The sequence below is a fragment of the Fistularia commersonii genome, chromosome 16 (genome assembly GCF_037954325.1).
Source record: "Fistularia commersonii isolate RoL2024-O1a breed Wild chromosome 16, RoL_Fcom_v1.0, whole genome shotgun sequence".
Classification (NCBI taxonomy): domain Eukaryota; kingdom Metazoa; phylum Chordata; class Actinopteri; order Syngnathiformes; family Fistulariidae; genus Fistularia; species Fistularia commersonii.
The window spans coordinates 16,245,231-16,264,728 of NC_141299.1; the positions used below are offsets into that span (position 1 = coordinate 16,245,231).

A 19,498-nucleotide genomic window follows, 5' to 3' on the forward strand; every position below is an offset into this window, starting at 1 on the left:
CCGCACCCACCGCTTCCTCGCATTTGCATAAACACACAATACAGTATTTTCATGTTCACTTTCCAACTGTGATACAATAATTTATTTATCATTCGCAAACATCTTCATTGTGTATCATTTTTTTTTTTTGTTTCAGAGTCACTGACCCAAATTAAAGTGGCCTCCCTGGCAGCGTTCACTGTTCCACACTAATGGAAGCGTAAGAGATCTCCCCGTGGCCGTGTCCATGATCAAAAGCGTTTCCTTCAAAACCGATTTTTGAATATCACATGCAACGCGTCCAGGCTAATGGTCGCGCTCTCGTTTTTGCTGAACTCACAGGGATCAGGTCTGGTTTTTCCCCATCTTTGGTTCAATTATTAACTTCGTAGTGTTGAGGGACCAGGTGAGGTCCTTGTTCATGTGGACACCCAGGGGTTTTCTGCTCACCTTCTCCAAGGTCTTGAGGTTGAGAGGGTGAAAAGCTTCAACGAACTGGATGTCCACATAAACGAGGACCTCACCTGGTCCCTCAACACCATGCAGATGGTCAGGAGGGCCTGAGAGCGGCTGGACTTCCTGAGGAGGTTCAGGCATGTTGCCTAAGCGGCTGCATCGCCACTCTGGACCGCAAACTCCTGCGGCGAGTGGTAAAGACCGCAGGGAAGATCACCAGAACCCCATCACCTTCCCTGCAGAGCATCTACCACCGCAGAGTCAAAGGACCACGACCACTTCCAACATGGACCGCTCACACTTCTAACCTCCGGCACGGTTAAAGAACTCTTTCTACCCGACCGACGTCAAACTCTTAACCCTTGTGTTTTCTTACGGGTTAAATCTGACCCACTACCATGTTTAACTGTAGAAAAAACACCTTAATCTATTTTTTTCCAACTTGAAATTTTATGACTTTTCCTAAAGAGACCCCATAATTAGAAAAAGTGATACTTCTTTTTTGTTTATGTTTCCATGTGGGCTGTACACCACTAGGGTACAAAGATTGTCTTATGGGTCATTTTTGATCCGTCGGACAAGTGGAGTAAAGACGATGTTAAGATCGCACGAGGGTTAAACAGCTTACGATCATTCTTCTCCTTGCGCAGGTAAAGTCGACTGCAGCTTAAATTGCACTCATCCTTGCACCTTCGCTTTGAGCTACACACCGAGCTGCACTCGTCTTATTGCAGCACCACTCTTCTATTGCACTGCTCATATTCATGTCTGTACAGTAAATGCTTGTTTATTGCAGGGGTTACGGTCTAAATACAACCTGACATAGGCAAAAGTAGTCCGCTTTATTTCTTACAACTATTAAAGAATACAATACTCTGCTATAGAATGAAACCAAAGATCAAAAGCTGTTTTCAGGCCCAGGCATTGTTAAAAAAAAATTAAATATAAACGTTTTCTTACAAATGACTATGATAGTTTTTAGAAATACTGTACAGAATAATAATAATTTAAAAAAAATCAATAAAAAAATAATTGTTGATAAAATAATAAAATAATAATTCTAATTTAATAATACGTTATTTAATCGTCAATATGTCATTTTTCTCCTTTTCTATTTTTTAAGATTCATTTATTCCGTAATGCCGCTCTACAGCTGCATAGCTTCTACCTTCATTCAGGATGTGCAGAAGTTTAACTTTCTCAGCGATAGTTCACGTCTTCCTTCTTCCTTTTGGGCGCCGGGCGGCTTCGCCGGCGCAGAGCGTTTCGTCAGCATTGTGGGTTTTGTCATGAAGAAAATTTGCAAACGTAAATTTGCCAAGCTGTACAGAGACAAGGCGCGGACATTGTTGACACTGGTCTACCGTGCTTTAGCCAATTAGAATGCAGAACACAAAAAAAAAAAAAAAACATTAAAAAAACTGCGCTAAAAAAATTTGCAAAACAGTGAAGCCCCAAATATTGAACCGCGTTATCGCGAGGGTTTACTGTAATCATATTCATAATAATGTTCACACTCTTCCTACCAGCATACATCCAAATGCACTGCGGACAGCAAAGTAGGAATTTCCACTGCACAGGAAAACACCTTCTCCACTGCACACATGACAATAAACGCTTTGAATCTTGACCCGAGACGCGATCGGTCATGCAAGCATGGACCTGCCTTTCCTTCTTTTTTTTTAACCCCTTAGACACAATCTGTAAGATTCATTTGATTTCCTGCTGGATGTTGAACCCAGTTCTTCTTTCGTCCCAATTTATTTTTCCCTGTTTTTTCCCCCTCAATGTAAGTATGACCTCCTACTTTGTTTTGTTTTTGTGTCACTTTAAACCTCGGAAGTTCATCCCGTGTGTGTTGTCTTGCATCACTTCCCGTCTTTGTTTGGTTTCCCCCACCTGTGTGATTGCTTCCTCTGGCTAATTCACTTCACCTGTGTCAATGCCTTTGCACACGTGCACTGCAGAACACAACTTACCTAGATTTGTGTTAAAATATACTGTACGTCAGAACAAGTCAAAACGGACGTTAAACCGAACCTGCCTGCTGTGGAAACACTGCATCGGCCCCGACTTGGACTCAGCGGCGAATTTTACAGGTAAGTGTTTTAATGTTTATTAAATGCCGTGGAGGTGATGTCATTTCTGCAATTTATGTCACTGAACTGTCGCGGCGACACGAAACAACGTCCGGCCGGAGAAACGGCGGTGCTTTGGACGGGGATCTTGTTAACAAAACCGCGTGAACCCGGCAGCAAAGTGTGTGGTCACGTTATCCCATCGTCTGCTATGTATGAGAAAAGGCAGGTCCGGTGCAGGCCTGGACCTGATTTCCCCCGAGAACCAACCGACCGGCTTGTTTTCAGTGTCGACGGCTTCTAACCTGCTCCCGTGTTTGTGACTGTTTGGTCGTCTTATTATGAGATTATTATTATTTTTGGTTGTTCTACCTTTATCTGTGTTTTCCATGTACAGGTAGCGCTGTCAGTAAATGTGTAGTTTTATTTTTGAAAACTCTTCCCTGCATACCTGAAACGTGTTGGAATCTTTTTATTTGCTGTTTGGCAGTCGTCATGCCAGATGTGTCATCCATATTTAAAAAAAAAAATACATTTACTACTTTATCTAGGATTTATACTATGCTCAAAAACACTAAACTAACGCATTCTAGATCTGAGTGAATGAAATATTCTTATTAAACACTGTCTTATGTGCTGACAACACAACCATGCAAAAATGATCAGTGGAAATCAAATGTATGAACCCATGGAGGTCTGGATTTAGAGTCACGCTCCAAATTCAAGTGGAAAAACACACAACCGGCTGATTTAATGTCCTTAAAACAAATCAAAATGAATAAGTGTTGCTCTCCAAGTGGACCCTTTGACTTCACACTTTTACTTACATTGTGTTGTTTGTGTTCCTTTTATTTATTTTTTGTTGCGCTGCATATTTGGATCTTAGTCCTTTTCAGTGCAGAAAGCATCAACAACATTTAGGTTGAAGCTCAAGAAGTCAAACGTCGCGAATGCATCTTTCTGAATTTCTGCAACCATCACGGATGCTAAGCTATCCTGTAATACTCTTGTGAAGTACATGCAGCTTTATGACTATTTCACTATATCTTTCACCGGCTTGTTCATGACACTTCAGATCAGTTGATGGTGACTTTACAGCCCGGCGCGACGTAGCTACGAGTACAAATAGTTACAACAGGGTCACTTTCTCCCTGGAAACCGCCCTGCGCTGCAGCTTCATTGGGAGGAGATCTGAAAGTGCCTTTTCCTGTGAAAGCGAGAGCAGCTTCTTCTCCCCAGAGCCTCCACAGCGGATTCTTTCTTCCTCTTATCATAACTTTCTCATCCTCTGACATCTAACGCAACTGCAGCTCATTGCAGGGGGACATTTTACTTTTATTTTATTAGCCCCGCTGCAGCTTGCATGTAAAACGGGAGGCATAAAACACAGTTTCAAAGACAACAAGGTTAATCACGGGCCAGCGGTACCTTGATCCGAGCGGCAAAGCGACGTGCATGTTAGAGCATCGGCGGCCGTCAGTCGAGGAAAACCGATGACTCACGTGCGCGTTCTCTTAGGAACCTCATGTTTTACATGTCACTTGAGTTCTCAGTTTGTTGAGATGCATTGGATATAGGTGTCTTTGTTTACCTCTGTTTTTGCCTTTTTTTCTTGTCTCAAACCTGCCCTGAGCAGCAGAGTAAAACCCCCAGCACGTCTAAAGATTCGACCAAGACTCGTCATCTTACGTCCAAAGACTAGTTGAGTTTTAAGCCTCAGCCCAGGCTGAGATTTTACAAAGCATGTGAATCTTACAGGGTGACTGTTTACAAGACTACTACTCTTTTCTTTCGGCAGCTTTTTCCCACCATGCAATGTTTTCACTGGGTTTTTGCAGAGCCTCTGCCAACTGACTTAGTACAAACCGGGCTCCTCATTCAGGAAGCTCCATAACTGATCGTTCCCATTCATAGATTAGTTAGTTAATCCTCTTCGTTGCTGTTGGAACATTAAGGCCTCAACTATCTGGTCCTGTCCTGTGCAGCATGTTGTGCTTCGCCCCATGGAAGGTTTGCCATCTTCAGTTCTGAGGTCACAGTTCTCCACCAGGTTGTTTTTGGCCCTCCTGGTTTCCTCTTCCCAGCTGGGCTCCATCTCAGGGCTACTTTAGGAACGCAGTCCTGGTCCATTCGGAAGACGTGTCCGAGCCATCTGAGTCGGCGATGCTTAATTTCCAGACCCTTCATAGATACTGCCAACGAATACCATCACTGCCGCCAATACGGCTCTGGTGATTGTTTGTCTACCAGGTTTCCTTTTTTGGGTTTTGTTGGAACTCCTATATTGGTTGTCAACAAGAGTTGGGATAGTATCAAACACGTTTGATAGACTGATCCACTACCGCTCGAATGACCACATTACCTCTTAAATAACCATCCGACTTTCAGCTTTAAATCTGCGGCTGTGAAAATCATTCACTGTTAGCCCGTTTAAAGACCGTTGGCCTCAACCGCACGGGACCGAGACATAACTGAGTTGCCGTGGCTCAGTTGGTAGAGCAGGCATCCCTCCAATTTGGTAAGTTGGCAGTTTGTCATGTGCCCAAGTGGCTCCCGATGAGCTGGTTAGTGCAGGGGTGGGTAAACCACGGCCCGCGGGCCAGATCCGGCCCGTTGGTCTTTTCAATCTGGCCCGCTGAAGATCGGTACACAATTCATACTTGCTTGGAACGATTGGATCAATGAATTTGGGAGCTCAAACAGGAGCTTATTTCATTTTCGGAGCTACTGAATGACACCGATTGGCTTTGTGATTTAGCCTGGTGGACATACTGACACACATGAACGAGCTGGACTTGAAGCTACAAGGGGAAAAACGGTTTGTGCATGAAATGCGAGCGAATGTCAGAGCCTTCAAAACCAAGCTGGTTTTATTTTCAAAGCAAATGTAAGAAATCCGTTTATTTTTTTTATTTTTTTATTTTTTTTAATATGTATCGTATCTTGTGCTGACTCTGTCCGTCTGTCAAATTTTAAAAGTCAATGTTGCTCCTGAGCCAAAATGTTTGCCCACCCTGGATTAGTGCTTCCACCCTGTGTGAATGAGTAGACACTATCCAGCGTAAAAAGCTTCAGGACTGCGATGTGTTTGAAAGCGCAATAAATAATAAGTAAGATTTATGCAGTCATTGGCAGCTGAACAAACTTCGACTTTTCAATTTGGATTTTTTTTTTTTTTTTTTTTTTTGCTTTCTACGAAATGGTGCATGGCGGGTTGGGGGTGGGGGGGGTGGCAACCCTTCAGTGGCAGATGGGGTACGAGGTGACGGTACAGTACGATGAAGTACACGTAAAAAGCTGTAGATACAGAAATGCACCGGCGGTGGAAAAGGAGAAGGTGGAACATGAGTCAGCACTCCCACATCAAAAGGGTGAACAAGTGTGACTTGTTGTGCGTAGGAAGTGACAGCCAAGCAGCAGAGGAACAAACATACATCTTTGAGAGGCTAGCGCGCCGCGAATAGTCTCGATATAAACGCAGCTGTTCAATGGTGTGTATGAGTACCTACAATTAGGCTGCACCAGGTCAGATTACAGATTAGATACTATTTATTACTGCCAGGAAATTTTGGTATCACAACAGCAGAGTTCAACAGGTTGCACGGGAGACCAGAAAGTGTCAGATAAATACAATGATAAGAATTACAACTTTATTTATCCCGAAGGAAATTGTTGTGCCAGAGTTGCAAGAAAAACATAACAATAATAGTGGAAAATTGTATAAAAAAAATAAATAAATACAAATAAACTATAAAGTGTTTAAGTAAAAAGTCAAGGCTATAAAGTGTCTTAAGTACCAGGTGAAAGATAAGGAGTGCACAAGAGTATGAAATTAAATATTGCACAGTTATGAATATATGTACAGATAAATTATTATTATAAATTACAGTGTGTGATTGAGATTTTTTTTTTTTGTGATATTTTAGATGGATGATTTTATAGAAGGGAAAAAGGGAGCATCTATAAAGTCAGTTATGACTGCAAACAGTATTTTTTTTTCAGATTGAGATTCAAGAATACATTCTTGGTCTTCTAAATGACGGTTACCCATGGCAACAAGCACAGCGTGGGCTTTGTGATTGAAGAAGAACCTGGAGAGGAACCTGTGATTTTATTTTTATCAACACTTGCAATTACCATAAATGATCTATACAGTATGCTCAACGTTAGCATTCATCGTGTTTTCTACGATTAAAAAGAACGGATAAAGAGATGCAGACCCGTACTCGCTCCGATCATAAATCAAAGTTGCGTAAAAGACGCGATTGATATGCAACGTCCAGGATATGGTGGGGTTTGGATTGTGTTATGTTGTGCACGACCACCAAGGAGACTTCCTGCTGCTTTGCATCACAAAACAGTTCAGTAGAAGGAAAAATGCACAAGATTATTAAAATGTGCTGAATGCAATATATATTTTTTTCATTTCCACTTTCATTTATGGAGAAAGCTAGAAAGCTTGGAGATAAGGCAGGGGAGAAATTATGATGTGCACAAAAACTGGGTAAACTGCATTCATATGGTGTTTACCTCTACCTTTATATGAGATTATATTGTAAACTTTTTTTTTTTTTTCCCCCCCATTTAAAAATCAAAAAACGTTTTCTCGGGTTGGAAAGACCGTCATGTGTTTACAGCTGTAAACAGAAATCTAATTAATATTGAATATAACATACAACTCAAGAGATAATTTTACTTTCTATGAAATACTATCCATAAATTATAAGAAACTTTATTTATCCCCATAGGGGAAATTCTTTGTCACATCAGTGTAACTGTTAAAGTATCCATAAATATACAGGACTGTCTCAGAAAATTAGAATATTGTGATAAAGTTCTTTATCTTCTGTAATGCAATTACAAAAATGTCATGCATTCTGGATTCATTAAAAGTCAACTGAAATATTGCAAGCCTTTTATTATTTTAATATTGCTGATTATGGCTTACATCTTAAGGAAACTCAAAAAAAACTATCTCAAAATATTGGAATATCATAAAAAAGTAATTTTTGTTTTTTTTAAATTGCATTACAGAAGATAAAGAACTCTATCATAATATTCTTATTTTTCTGAGTCAGTCCTGTATATTTATGGATACTTTGACAGTTACACTGATGTGACAAAAGAAAAAAAAAATTACATTTGAGATACGTTTTTTGAGTTTTTTTCTTAAGATGTAAGCCATAATCAGCAATATTTAAAAAATATAAGGCTTGCAATATTTCACTTTATTTGTAAATAAACCTCCAGAAGGTATGACATTTTTGCTTTTGTAATTGCATTATAAAGAACTTTCTAATTTTCTGAGACAGACCAGTAAATGGAGAGATAATTATGACATATCAAAAGAATAATAGTAATATATAATATTAGTATTATAATATATATATATATATATTAAAGACAAACTTCATTATTGGTAAACTTTATAGAAATCAACATTTCTTTTATGCACGAATAAATGTTTAGTTTAAAACTTACCACACCTTTGCAGCCTTGACCATTATCAAGCACAGTGGGATGTAACTTGCTAAAAATTACATTGTTTCCATAATTATGGATCCGATCAGATACATAGAACCACGTTATACATATTTCCACCTTGGGTACGATTGAAGCATAAGTCATGACATCGCAATATGACAAAAAAATAAAAAAAAAAACAAAGCAGAGATTGAGTGTTTTCCCGCTACACCGTGTCAGTTGTGATGAAATCCCCTCGTCGAGCTTTGTTTTGGAGGCGGCGCAATATGACGTGAAGCGCATCCATTTATTTTCATTACTTATACCACCTTCACTCAGCAACCTGGCCAAACTTGTCACACCACCACAGTACAGAGGACATGCAAGGGCAGCCAAAAGGAACATTTATTCCAGGACTGGCGCTGGGGTTTTCACATCCATCAAACTAGATGCACAGCGTTAGAGCATCGCAATGCACATTTTTTTACAAAAACAAACCAAACTTAGAATGGCGTAAACTGCCGACAGAGCCGTGAAACTAAAAACCGAAGCTGTGATTTCAGCTGATGTTTCTCCCGTCAAGAAAGGCGTCATGTTGTAGCACTTGCAACAAAGTAGAGGTAACAGCGATGGTTATAAATGTGGGCCGTGCTTTTTTTAGAAGAAAAATCTCTTTATGATTCAACTTGTATAGGATCATCGGACTGGAGTGTTTTCTGCGTCCGAGCTCAGGGATCTTTGAACAAACTATGGGTCATTGTACCGTGCAAACGCGAAGAAAGAGCGATTAATATTTACCGATATCTAAAGAGGAGAGCGGTTCTCTGGTTTGGAGCAGCGAAACACCAAGTAAAAAAACACCAAGTAAACAGATGTTCCCTTTTTAGATGGATTTATTGCCGCGGTCTTTAATAGCAATACATATATCCTATACATTATACAGTGATCCCTCGCTATAACGCGGTTTACTTTTCACGGTTTCGCTACTTCACGGATTTGCATTGTGTTCTGCACTCCGATTGGTTAAAAAGTCACTCCGCTTCTTCTCTACCTGTGCGTCAATAACGTTGCAGTTTAATATGTACACGTACGTAAAACAGCTCGCCAAATGTATTTTACGTACGTGCAAATTCTCTTGCAATTTTCGAGTTTCTCTAAAACCCGTAATGTTGACAAAACGCTCTGGACCGACAAAAGGGCCCAAAAGGCAGCGGAAGATGCTATCTATCGCAGATAAAGTTAAACTTCTGGACATGCTAAGGGAAGGTAAAAGCTATGCGGCTGCAGGTCGGCATTACGGAATTAATGAATCTTCCGTTTGTTCCATTAAGAAGGAAGAAAAAAACATAAGGACGACAGCAGCAATGTATAAGAGTATTTAATTGTATAATAATTGTAAAAAAAAAATAAAGGTTTCTATTTCACGGATTTTGCCTATCACGGGTTCTTTTTGGAACGTAACCCCTGCGAAAAACAAGGGTATACTGTCCACAAACAAAGGATAATAAAGGACGGTATTTCACTAAAACATGACACGAATCATATAACTGACAAATCAATTCACAAGGGCTCGTGAAAAGTAGAACTGGTTTCAGTTCATGCACGGATAAGTAATTCAAGTTACACAGAAATAAACCAGGTGAACATGAAGATACGTTAAGATATGATAGAACTTTATTGATCCCCATCGGGGAAATTTGTTGTCACAGCAGCACAACAATAACCATATCAATAAATATAAAATAGAAGAGACCCATAAATAGAAGAAACAAGTGACAACAGCAAAGATAGATGACAGAATGTGGAAATTGGACAAGCAGGATGAGAATGGAAGGAGTAGAATTAAAAAAATATTTATTTGAATGAAAATAGTAGTTGAAAAAAAAACAATTAGCCTCCGATGCAGTAAAGGAAAAAAAAATGCGTTGGAAAAACTGCGGTGCATAAAAGAGCGTAGAAGAACTTACCGATAAACAGGAACTGAATATTACGCCCAACCCTGAGCAGCTTTTCCAGCTTCTCCGCTGTCGAATCTTTCCTCGCTCATGCTACAAACCAATACAATAACTCACTCCCATCAGTTACTGCACTACTTCACATTTCCACTTTACTCATTATTTATTCCTGTAAATTGGTAAATATGGAGAGAAATTCTTTTTTTTAAGATTTTTATTTTCCATTTCAGTTTATTTTATTTAATTTTCTACATGTGTGTTTAGCTTGTCCTGTCCTTGAATCTCTTGCGATTTCCCAAGAATAAGATCATCAAAGTGCATTTCCTCATCATTATTTCAATAACAGTTAAACACACAGAAACAAAGGACTTTCTAACGGCTATCCTTTTTTATTCTATTTTTTTAAGCGCCATTGTTTTTTTTTTTTTTATATATATTGTGTAATTTTGCATGCAGAAGCACATGTGAAATTCTGTCTGTCCTCAGAACGCCTGCAAAAATGGCATCGCTTTGTCGTCAAGTTTCACCCGATGTTAAAACGGGCTCCAATCTGCACTCGCTGGACAGAAAAACAGAATCAAGCAGTTGATATGAGCAAAACCAACGCGAGGAAGCGTCTCACTCCCACCGAAATGAGAGGACTACGAGGAAACCTATCGGACGTCGCGGCTAAATACAGACACCTTGAGGTGTCCAGGCTATCGGGCTACAGTTCCTCAGGTGCCAGTTGTCCCAGGAGTGATGGTTATTGCACAGATAACCTCAGCAACCCCACCCTTCTCTGCTCTGACACAGGGCAGGATTAAATCTCCTTAGACTATAACTGTAAAATGTTGCCACAGCTTTTTTTTTTTTTTGGTTTTCAGGAGGGCTCCATCCAGGGGAGTGCGGTGTTTGTATAAGCTGGAGGTCAGATGTCGGATAGCATATCTGCGGGGGTTAACATCTGTACATACACGGCCGTCTGAAGAACAACAAATGCGGTTCAAACGTTCTTAGAAAACGGAGACGACCGAACCGGTGTTGACTAAAGAATTCGACCGCTCATCCTAAGAGGACAAGAGCATACAAGTTAGCTTTAGCACGGCTCAGAGCTGAATCCCATACATAATGCATTTTACAGCTGACAGCATGTAATCCAGCCCAACAAGGTTGTCCCACTTGGAAGACTTCATCAGATGGAGCTTCTGTATTGGTAGACCAGTCATGGGCTGAGACGTCCCTGATTGCACCAAAAAGGACTTTGAAGCCAGGTGATTTCATAAATATTGAACAATGCTTTAAATATTGCATTTTATCTGATATATGTACACATATGCAATCAACACATACACTAGGTGGCCTAAAGTATTTGCTCACCCATTCAAAATGGGCCACCCAATCACTTCCATGGCTTCAGGTGTACAAAACCGAGCACCCAGGCATGCAGAATGTTCTTTTTAAACATTTGTGAAAGAAAGGGTGGCTCTCGGGAGCTCAGTGAATTCAAGTGTTGCACCATGATAGGATGCATTTATGCAACAAATCCAGTCATGAAATTTCCTCGCTCCTAAATATTCCACTGTCATATGTCAGCCGTGCTATAGGAACATGGAAGTGTTTGGGAACGACAGCAACTCAGCTACGAAGTGGTCGGACAGGTAAACTGCCGGAGCTGAAGAGGTCGACAACTTTTTGCAGAGTCAGTGGTTACAGACCTCCAAACTTCATGTGGCCTTCAGATCAGCTCAAGCAGAGTGCGCAGAGAGCTTCATAGGATGGGTATCCATGGCCGAGCAGCCGCATCCGAGCCAAACATCAGGCGACCTGATGGACAAGTCTGGTTTTGGCGCTCAACAGGAGAGCAGCACTTGTCTGACTGCATTGTGCCAAGTGTGAAGTTTGGTGGAGGGGGGATTATGCTGTGGGCTTGTTTTTGGCCCTTTAGTTCCAGTGAAAGGAACTCTGAAAGCATACCGAAACATTTTGGACAATTCCATGCTCCCCACTTTGCGGGACCAGTTCCTTTTCCAACATGACCGCGCACCAGTGCACAAAGCAAGCTCCAAAAAGACATGGAGGACAGAATCTGCTGTGAATGAACTTGACTTTCCTGTACAGAGTCCTGACCTCAACCCCATAGAACAAATTTGGGACGAATGAGAGTGGAAACTGAGAGCCAGGCCTTCTCGTCCAAGTTCGGTGTGTGACCCGGAATAATGGTCCAAAATTCCCATCAACACACTCCTAAACCTTGTGGGCGGCCTTGCCAGAAGATCTGAAGCTGTTCTAGCTACAAAGAGTTGACCCACGTCATATTGAACCCTATGGATCAGGAACGGGATATGCAAGTCAAGGCAGGTGAGCCAATACTTTTGGCCATTCGATGTATCTCCCAAAGCTTCAGGAATTTGACCGTTAAATTGGAACTCTGTGTGAAAATAAGAACCTGCGCTTCACTCTGATTTTGTTCAGCCAAGCAGAATCCCGGCTGGCTTTGCCCGGCAGAAACAATCGTAACTCTTTCCTCACCCCGTCCTCCCATCGGACAGCGGCCATCACACATTTGCCGGGTGAGAGGGTCGGTCCGATCCTCTCGTTTGAACAACGCTCGGTCCGGACGCGGCGGGCTACCAACGGTGTGGCCAATCGGGTCTCACGTAAAGGGATCCGCCTTAATTGAGACACGGCGAAGTGTTCTCCAGCGCGCTCTTTTCATCAGAACCCATGAGGCCGCACAACCAATCGGCACCCACTGGTAATCGTCTCCCTTGACAGGGAGTCTCATCCCACCTGTGCAGCTGCAGACAGTTCAGCAGTTTGGCCAGTAATGATTCCCGGGCCGGCGGGGAAGTCTTGTGTAAAGCAGCCAATCTAAAGTAAATCTGGGCCAAGAGACTGTGAACAAAAAAAAAAAAAAGGATAGAACCTGTGCAGACACCTGTCCCCAGTAGTCTATTGTATATTTATAAGTGATATAAATTCACCGCTGTTTCCTGCAGTTAGTTTTGCATTTGTACCCTGTATGTATTTCTAAAATCTAATTCTTCCCGGATTGGATGGACTTGTCAAAATCTGCCATTTTTAAATTAAACAAAACAAATGTTTTGTTTAGTTTTAACGTGCTTGTGTCCCGCCGGGATCTTAGCAACAGATAGGTTGAAATTGAAAACGGCCGAATGTCTATTTTCGCCAATTAATACAGAAAAAGCACTTAAACTGCACGGCAGTGGAAATCCGAACTTCCTGCCGTCGTGACGATTCAAGAATAGGATTGTCAGGAGGTCGAAAAGCACCACTTTGAATTACAGGACTGTCTCAGAAAATTAGAATATTGTGATAAAATTCTCTATCATCTATAATGCAATTAAAAAAACAAAAATGTCATACATTCTGGATTCATTACAAGTCATCTGAAAGCCTTTTATTATTTTAATATTGCTGATTATGGCTTACATCTTAAGGAAACTCAAAAAACCTATCTCAAAATATGATAATGTCATGAAAAATCAATTAAAATAATAAAAAATATTTTTTTTGTCATTTAAATAACAAAAATTACTTTAAAAACTTTTTTAAGTAATTTGAAAAAATATTTAAACAAGTTATTTGTTATTTTGTGTGTTTGTTATTTGTTTTTTATTGAATTGCATTACATAAGATAATGACAATATTCTATTCTATTATGACAATATTCTAATTTTTTGAGGCAGTCTTGTAAATAGAGATAATTATGAGCCAGCAAAAGAATAATATTAATATATATTAGTATTATAATTTATAATATATATATTAAAAACAAACTTCATCATTGGTAAACTTAATATAAATAAAAATTTCTTTCAAGCACAATGAGATGAGAGATGAAAACAACTTTATTAATCCCGAAGGAAATTGTTGTGCCAGAGTTTCAAGGAAAAAACACAACAGCAACAGATAACAGTAGAAAGGAGGAAGAACAAGAAATACAATGAAATATGAATTGTCCTAACAATTCCTAACAATAACAAATAATAAAAATAATAATGAAAAAAAAATAAAATAAAATAACAAACACGTGAGATTAATACTGTTTAGTCACACATACGACACCTTTGCAGCCTTGCCCATTATCAAGCACAGTGGGATTTAACTTGCAAAAAATTACATCGTTTCCATAATTTTGGACCAAGCGAGTTTGTCAGGTTTCGCCGATCGCTGCCAGTAACCGTTCCCGTTTCATTTCTTGTGCTACTCTTCAATTCTTCTAACAGTAACTCCAGCCATAGTACTCAACATAAGTGCTTGAGTGATCCATACGTGTATTTTTTTGGGGGGGTGAGATGGAGCATTTCACATGATGTAACCCAAAGTAAAAGTTAATGATTAGGTTCATGCCCTTCACAGACTGCTTGTCACACAGCTCGCCTGGAGGAACCTCACAAGTCCTACTTGGTGTGCCATCAGAGGGTGTGAGGACAGAAGCAGTGATAAATCCTGTGTCCTCTTCAGAAGGCGCTAATAATTCAAGATGATGTAGCCAAATGTCACAGGACACATTTGCTTTTCCCCGCGCAGATAAAAAAACGCTCAAGAGATGCGATAGATTTAAAACCGCCCGGATAATCTTCGCAGAAGACCGTCGTTCTTCCCGCTAGCGTTTTTGAAAAGATGCACAATGTGCACGTGAGATCTCCACGTGAGTCTCGCTTATCTGCATCCGTCAACAAAAGACAAAACCCTTTTTTTTTTCTCCAAGCAGCCGGGAGGGAATGGTAAATAGTCTCCACTTGTGCGGCGCTTTCATCACCTTTGCGGTTTCGAAGCACTTTGCACTAGATTGCACCCGTTCACTCGTGCACCAACCAGAGGCTCCGTTGAACTTTGGGTCCGATGTCTCGGCCAATGACGTTTCAGAATGCAGGCAGGACGCGCTGAGGGTCGAACCGCCGCCGGCTCGGCAATCGCTGGGACGACCGCTCTCTTTAAATATTCCGGCAGTGTTTTTGCATTTCACAAAGGCGGTCTGTTGCCCGTTGCTAAATATTATAGGTATCTCACACACAGACTGTCCTGAAAGACAGGCTGCAGGGAGGTGAAAGTCTTTTAGCCGCGTGGAGGAAAATGTATTCTCAAGTGGGTCAGATGGTAAAATAAAATCTTGACAGGTTAACTCCTGTCAGTAGATCAGTTGTTCGATTCACCCCCTGAAACCTGGTATCTTTTAGCTTTGCAAGCTAAATTCAACTGGCCTGATCCATGGGCTAGTGGGTAACTGCATGGGAAAAAGTGTGTGTGTGTGTGTGTGTGTGTGTGTGTGTGTGTGTGTGTGTGTGTGTGTGTGTGTGTGTGTGTGTGTGTGTGTGTGTGTGTGTGTGTGTGTGTGTGTGTGCATATATACGTGTAAATATATATATATATATATATATATATATGTTTTCATGTGTGTATGAATATATATATGTGTGTGTGTATGCGTGTATATATGTATGTATGTATATGTATCTATGTATATGTGTATGTATGTGTATGTACCTATGTATGTGTGTATATATATGTGTGTGTATGCGTGTATATATGTATGTATGTATGTATGTATATGTATCTATGTATATATGTATGTGTATTTACCTATGTATGTGTGTGTATATATATGTGTGTATATATATGTGTGTGTGTGTGTGTGTGTGTATATAAATATGTTTTTATTGGGGATCGCGCACAATGTGAAAGTGTACACCCCCTGCTCAACAACCACAGCACTTCCTATTTGCAAGGTTATATAAGTCTCTTTTTGTGCAATAGATCCATTGTCTTGCAATTAATGTTTTACTGTACAACCCCGACTTATACACAAAATTATCACATGTAACCCTATACATATATTTGTAAATACATATGTGTATATACGTTACATAAACTGCTCAAAAAAATACAGGGAACACTAAAATAACACATCTTAGATTTGAATGAATTAAATATTCTTATCAAATACTTTGTTCTTTACATAGTTGAATGTGCCGACAACAAAATCACACAAAAATGATCAATGGAAATCAAATGTATGAACCCACGGAGATCTGGATTTGGAGTCAAACTCCAAATGAAAGTGGAAAAACACACAAAAGGCTGATCTAATTTTGATTTAATGACATTAAAACAAGTGGACAATTTGATTTCACACAGGTATGATTGACTTAGAGTTACATTGTGTTGTTTAAGAAATTGACAAAGGAATTTCCCAATGGGGACCAATAAAATTAATCTTGTCTTAAATGTTCCCTTGATTTGTTTGTTTGTTTGTTTAGAAGTTTATTAGTTCAGTGTACAATTACATTAAGCACAGAGGCAGAGATGTTTGTACCAGATTGTAGCTCATAGCTAATTTCCATCTGTCGTCCTGGACAATACAAATATAAAACTGTACAAATTAGACAATATATATAAAATATACAGATAGGCAATAAAATAACCATTCAATATATAAACAGCCAATAAAATATGTATTTTGCAAGTTGAAAGTGCTATTATTGTGATATTATTTTGAGCAATATATATTTTTATCTATTTTACTTACCTTTTAAACTTAATTTTTATTTATTCCTTTCAATTTTTACAGTTTTTTTTTTTTTTTTTTAAATCTATTTTCATTATACGCTATTTTTATTCTTAATTTTTATACAACGTAAAGCAATATCCCCATGGGGGATCAATAACATATTCTGAATCGGTCCCCATTAGTTTAATAGATAAATTTAAAACCTCACTTTTGTCGCTTAAAGTGTCTCGCAAAATTCACGTTTTTTTTTTTGTTTTGTTTTTTACACGACAAAAAATGTTTCCGTGGTCCGACTGGACTTCTTCAAAAAGGTTTCTGTGCACAGAAGTTTCCTCTTTGAAAATGCCCAGACAGAATCAATACCCGGAGAGAGGCGGCAAAATCCGATTTCGAGATTTTCATCACTTTTGGCCTTTTTCTTATCCTTTCCCACCCAAAGGCAACAAACCCAACAGTCCCGCTCAGTCGCCAGGCAAAGTCATCGCCGTGTGTGTGTGTGTGTGTGTGTGTGTGTGTGAAGGGTAGATGTCCAATCTTCAAACTTCCCAGACTGTTTGGTTCACCCAAGGTGGGCCGTCTGCCGCCCTGTCGTACTCAGATTATCCCGCCGCGCCCCGTGATAAACACCGTGTTCCGATACCTTCCATTGTTTGTTTATCCAATCCCGCAAATGACAGTAAAAGCAATTTTTTTTCAGGAGTTCCGGCGAGAAAACTCCTAATTCTAAGACGCCCCCGCATTTAGCATATTATACAAAGACAAACACTCCGGCGACAGCGGCGTATCGCAATTAATGAAGAAGTGTTTTGACTGCGGAGGACAGTTGGAGGGCAGCGGCGCTGACGTCGGGGTAAATTGAGACTGTGTGTGCAGAGTGTTGTTGACAGCGCGGTGCACGGCGGCCAGGTGCGACGCCGCTCCTCAAGCGACTGCTTTTCATAAACAGATGGGTGCTGTTATGGCTGCTACCACCTCTTTGTTGAGTGAAGATATAATTACAAATTAGATCGGCTAAGGTAATTGGAAGTTGCACAACACGTCTATTGCGTTTATTTTTAGATGAAATGAGAGATTTGGGTGTTTTTGTTTTGTTTTTTTTTTGCATTAGGTCACCTTACCGTTGCTGCTTTTCTAACGGTAAGTGGAATTGTAGATGGGTTTTGCGTTTTTTGTTCCTTTTCCTAAAAAAAAGGGCGGCTAAAATAATCCGGTATTTCATTCAAATGTATTTCGATTTGCATTTTTAAAATGGCATTTTAAATTTGAGTATTCGGATGATGTTGTACAGTCGTTTAACGACGATGATTCTTTCGACCAAAAACAAAAACGTCATACATTCTGGATTCAAATCAACTGAAATATTGCAAGCCTTTTATTATCTTAATATTGCTGACTATGGCTTACGTTTTAAGAAAATCTCAAAATATTAGAATATCATGAAAATCTATTTAATTTAAATAATTTCTATTTATATAACAAAGATTATTTTTAAAACTTTTTTTAAAGTGATTTAAAAAAAATAAAATAAAATAAAAAATCTTAAAAAAATTATTTTAAACTTCACTTTTAAAGTAAGAAAAATTACTTTTTCATGAAAAATTAATTTTTGTTTTTTTAATTTCATTACAGAAGATAAAGAACTTTATCACAATATTCTAGTTTTCTGAGACGGTCCTGCACATTGTCGGTGCAACTTTTAGATATTTTCATTCAGTGAATATTGATCAAAGTCTTAACGCCCGTCATCTAAACAACATCTTAAAAAAAAACATGTTTAACTACACTGCTCAAAAAAATAAAGGAAACACTAAAATAACACATCCCAGATCTGAATGAATGAAATATTCTTATTAAATACTTTGTTTTTTTTTTCCATATTTGAATGTGCTGACAACAAAATCACAGAAAAACTATCAATAGAAAGTAAATGTATGAACCCATGGAGATCTGGATTTGGAGTCACACTCAAAATGAAAGTGGAAAAAGACTCGACAGGCTGATTTAATGTCCTTAAAACAAGTCAAAATGATTCAGTGTTTCTTCCTAAGTGGACACTTTCATTTCACACAAGTTTGATTGACTTGGACTTACATCGCGTTGTTTGTGTTCCCTTTAATTTTTTGTGCATTATATTTTTGTCGCTCTTAATAATCGACTGCACGCGGCAGCAAAAGAATGACAACACAGAGAAGACGGCATTTTTTGTTTGCTAACGGTTGATGATTTAACAACAGCTTTTTTTCATAAATACAAGAAGGACTCAAATAGATATCGAGCATTTTGCTTAAAAGTAACCGTCAGCCAAACGTCTTTTTACCAGAGTTCAAAATATTTTGTTGCATGCAGAAATGTCATTTTGTTTTCTCTGCAGCACATTTTGTTTTATACATTCAATTATTGTCACTGTAGAAACGTATTTTCCCTGCACAGTGAAATTCCTACTTTGCTGTCCGCAGTGCATTTGGATACACAGCAAAAAAAAAAAAAAGGCAAAAAAATAAATATAACCTAAAATGTTTTGTTGCATGAAGAAATCCAATATCATCTTCTCTGCAGTTCTTCACTGATTTAAAAAATAAATAAATAAATAATAAATACTAATAATATAACAAAAAAAAAAAAAATTGCAACAAATATCATCTTCTCTGCAGTTCTTCACTGATTTTAAAAAATAAATAAATGAATACTAACAATATAACAAAAAAAAAAAAAATGCAACAAATTTTGATTATACATCCCATAAAGGCAAAAAAAAAAAAAAAAAAAAAAAACGTTATGTGCCGTGTTCATTCATTTAAAATTTCAAAAGGGTTTTCTTTAACTGCAGAATCATGTTGACGCAGCCGAAGGGTACGAAGAAGTCTGTTGACTTTGGCGATTTACGGCCGCCTCATATTGAAGTAGCCGAACTGAACTATCCAATTTGAAATGAACATGATGGGTGGTCTGGATGAAATCCAAAATGATCACACACGCGACGCTTTAAATCACAAACGCGCCGTTCTGCCGTCTCAGCGGTGTTTTTGTATCATACTGTATAAACCGTAATG

At 39.1% G+C, this 19,498-nt stretch overlaps 1 long non-coding RNA gene across 1 annotated transcript in view; it reads left to right on the forward strand.

Annotated features, from left to right (window-relative positions):
- Positions 1 to 2,197: 2,197 nt before the first annotated feature.
- The window catches only part of LOC147226075 (uncharacterized), a 97,408-nt gene continuing 80,107 nt past the window's right edge, over positions 2,198 to 19,498 (forward strand). The window contains exons 1-2 of the long non-coding RNA XR_015107271.1: positions 2,198 to 2,224; positions 2,447 to 2,534. This is a non-coding gene — a long non-coding RNA (uncharacterized LOC147226075). The remainder of the gene's footprint in view (positions 2,225 to 2,446; positions 2,535 to 19,498) is intronic.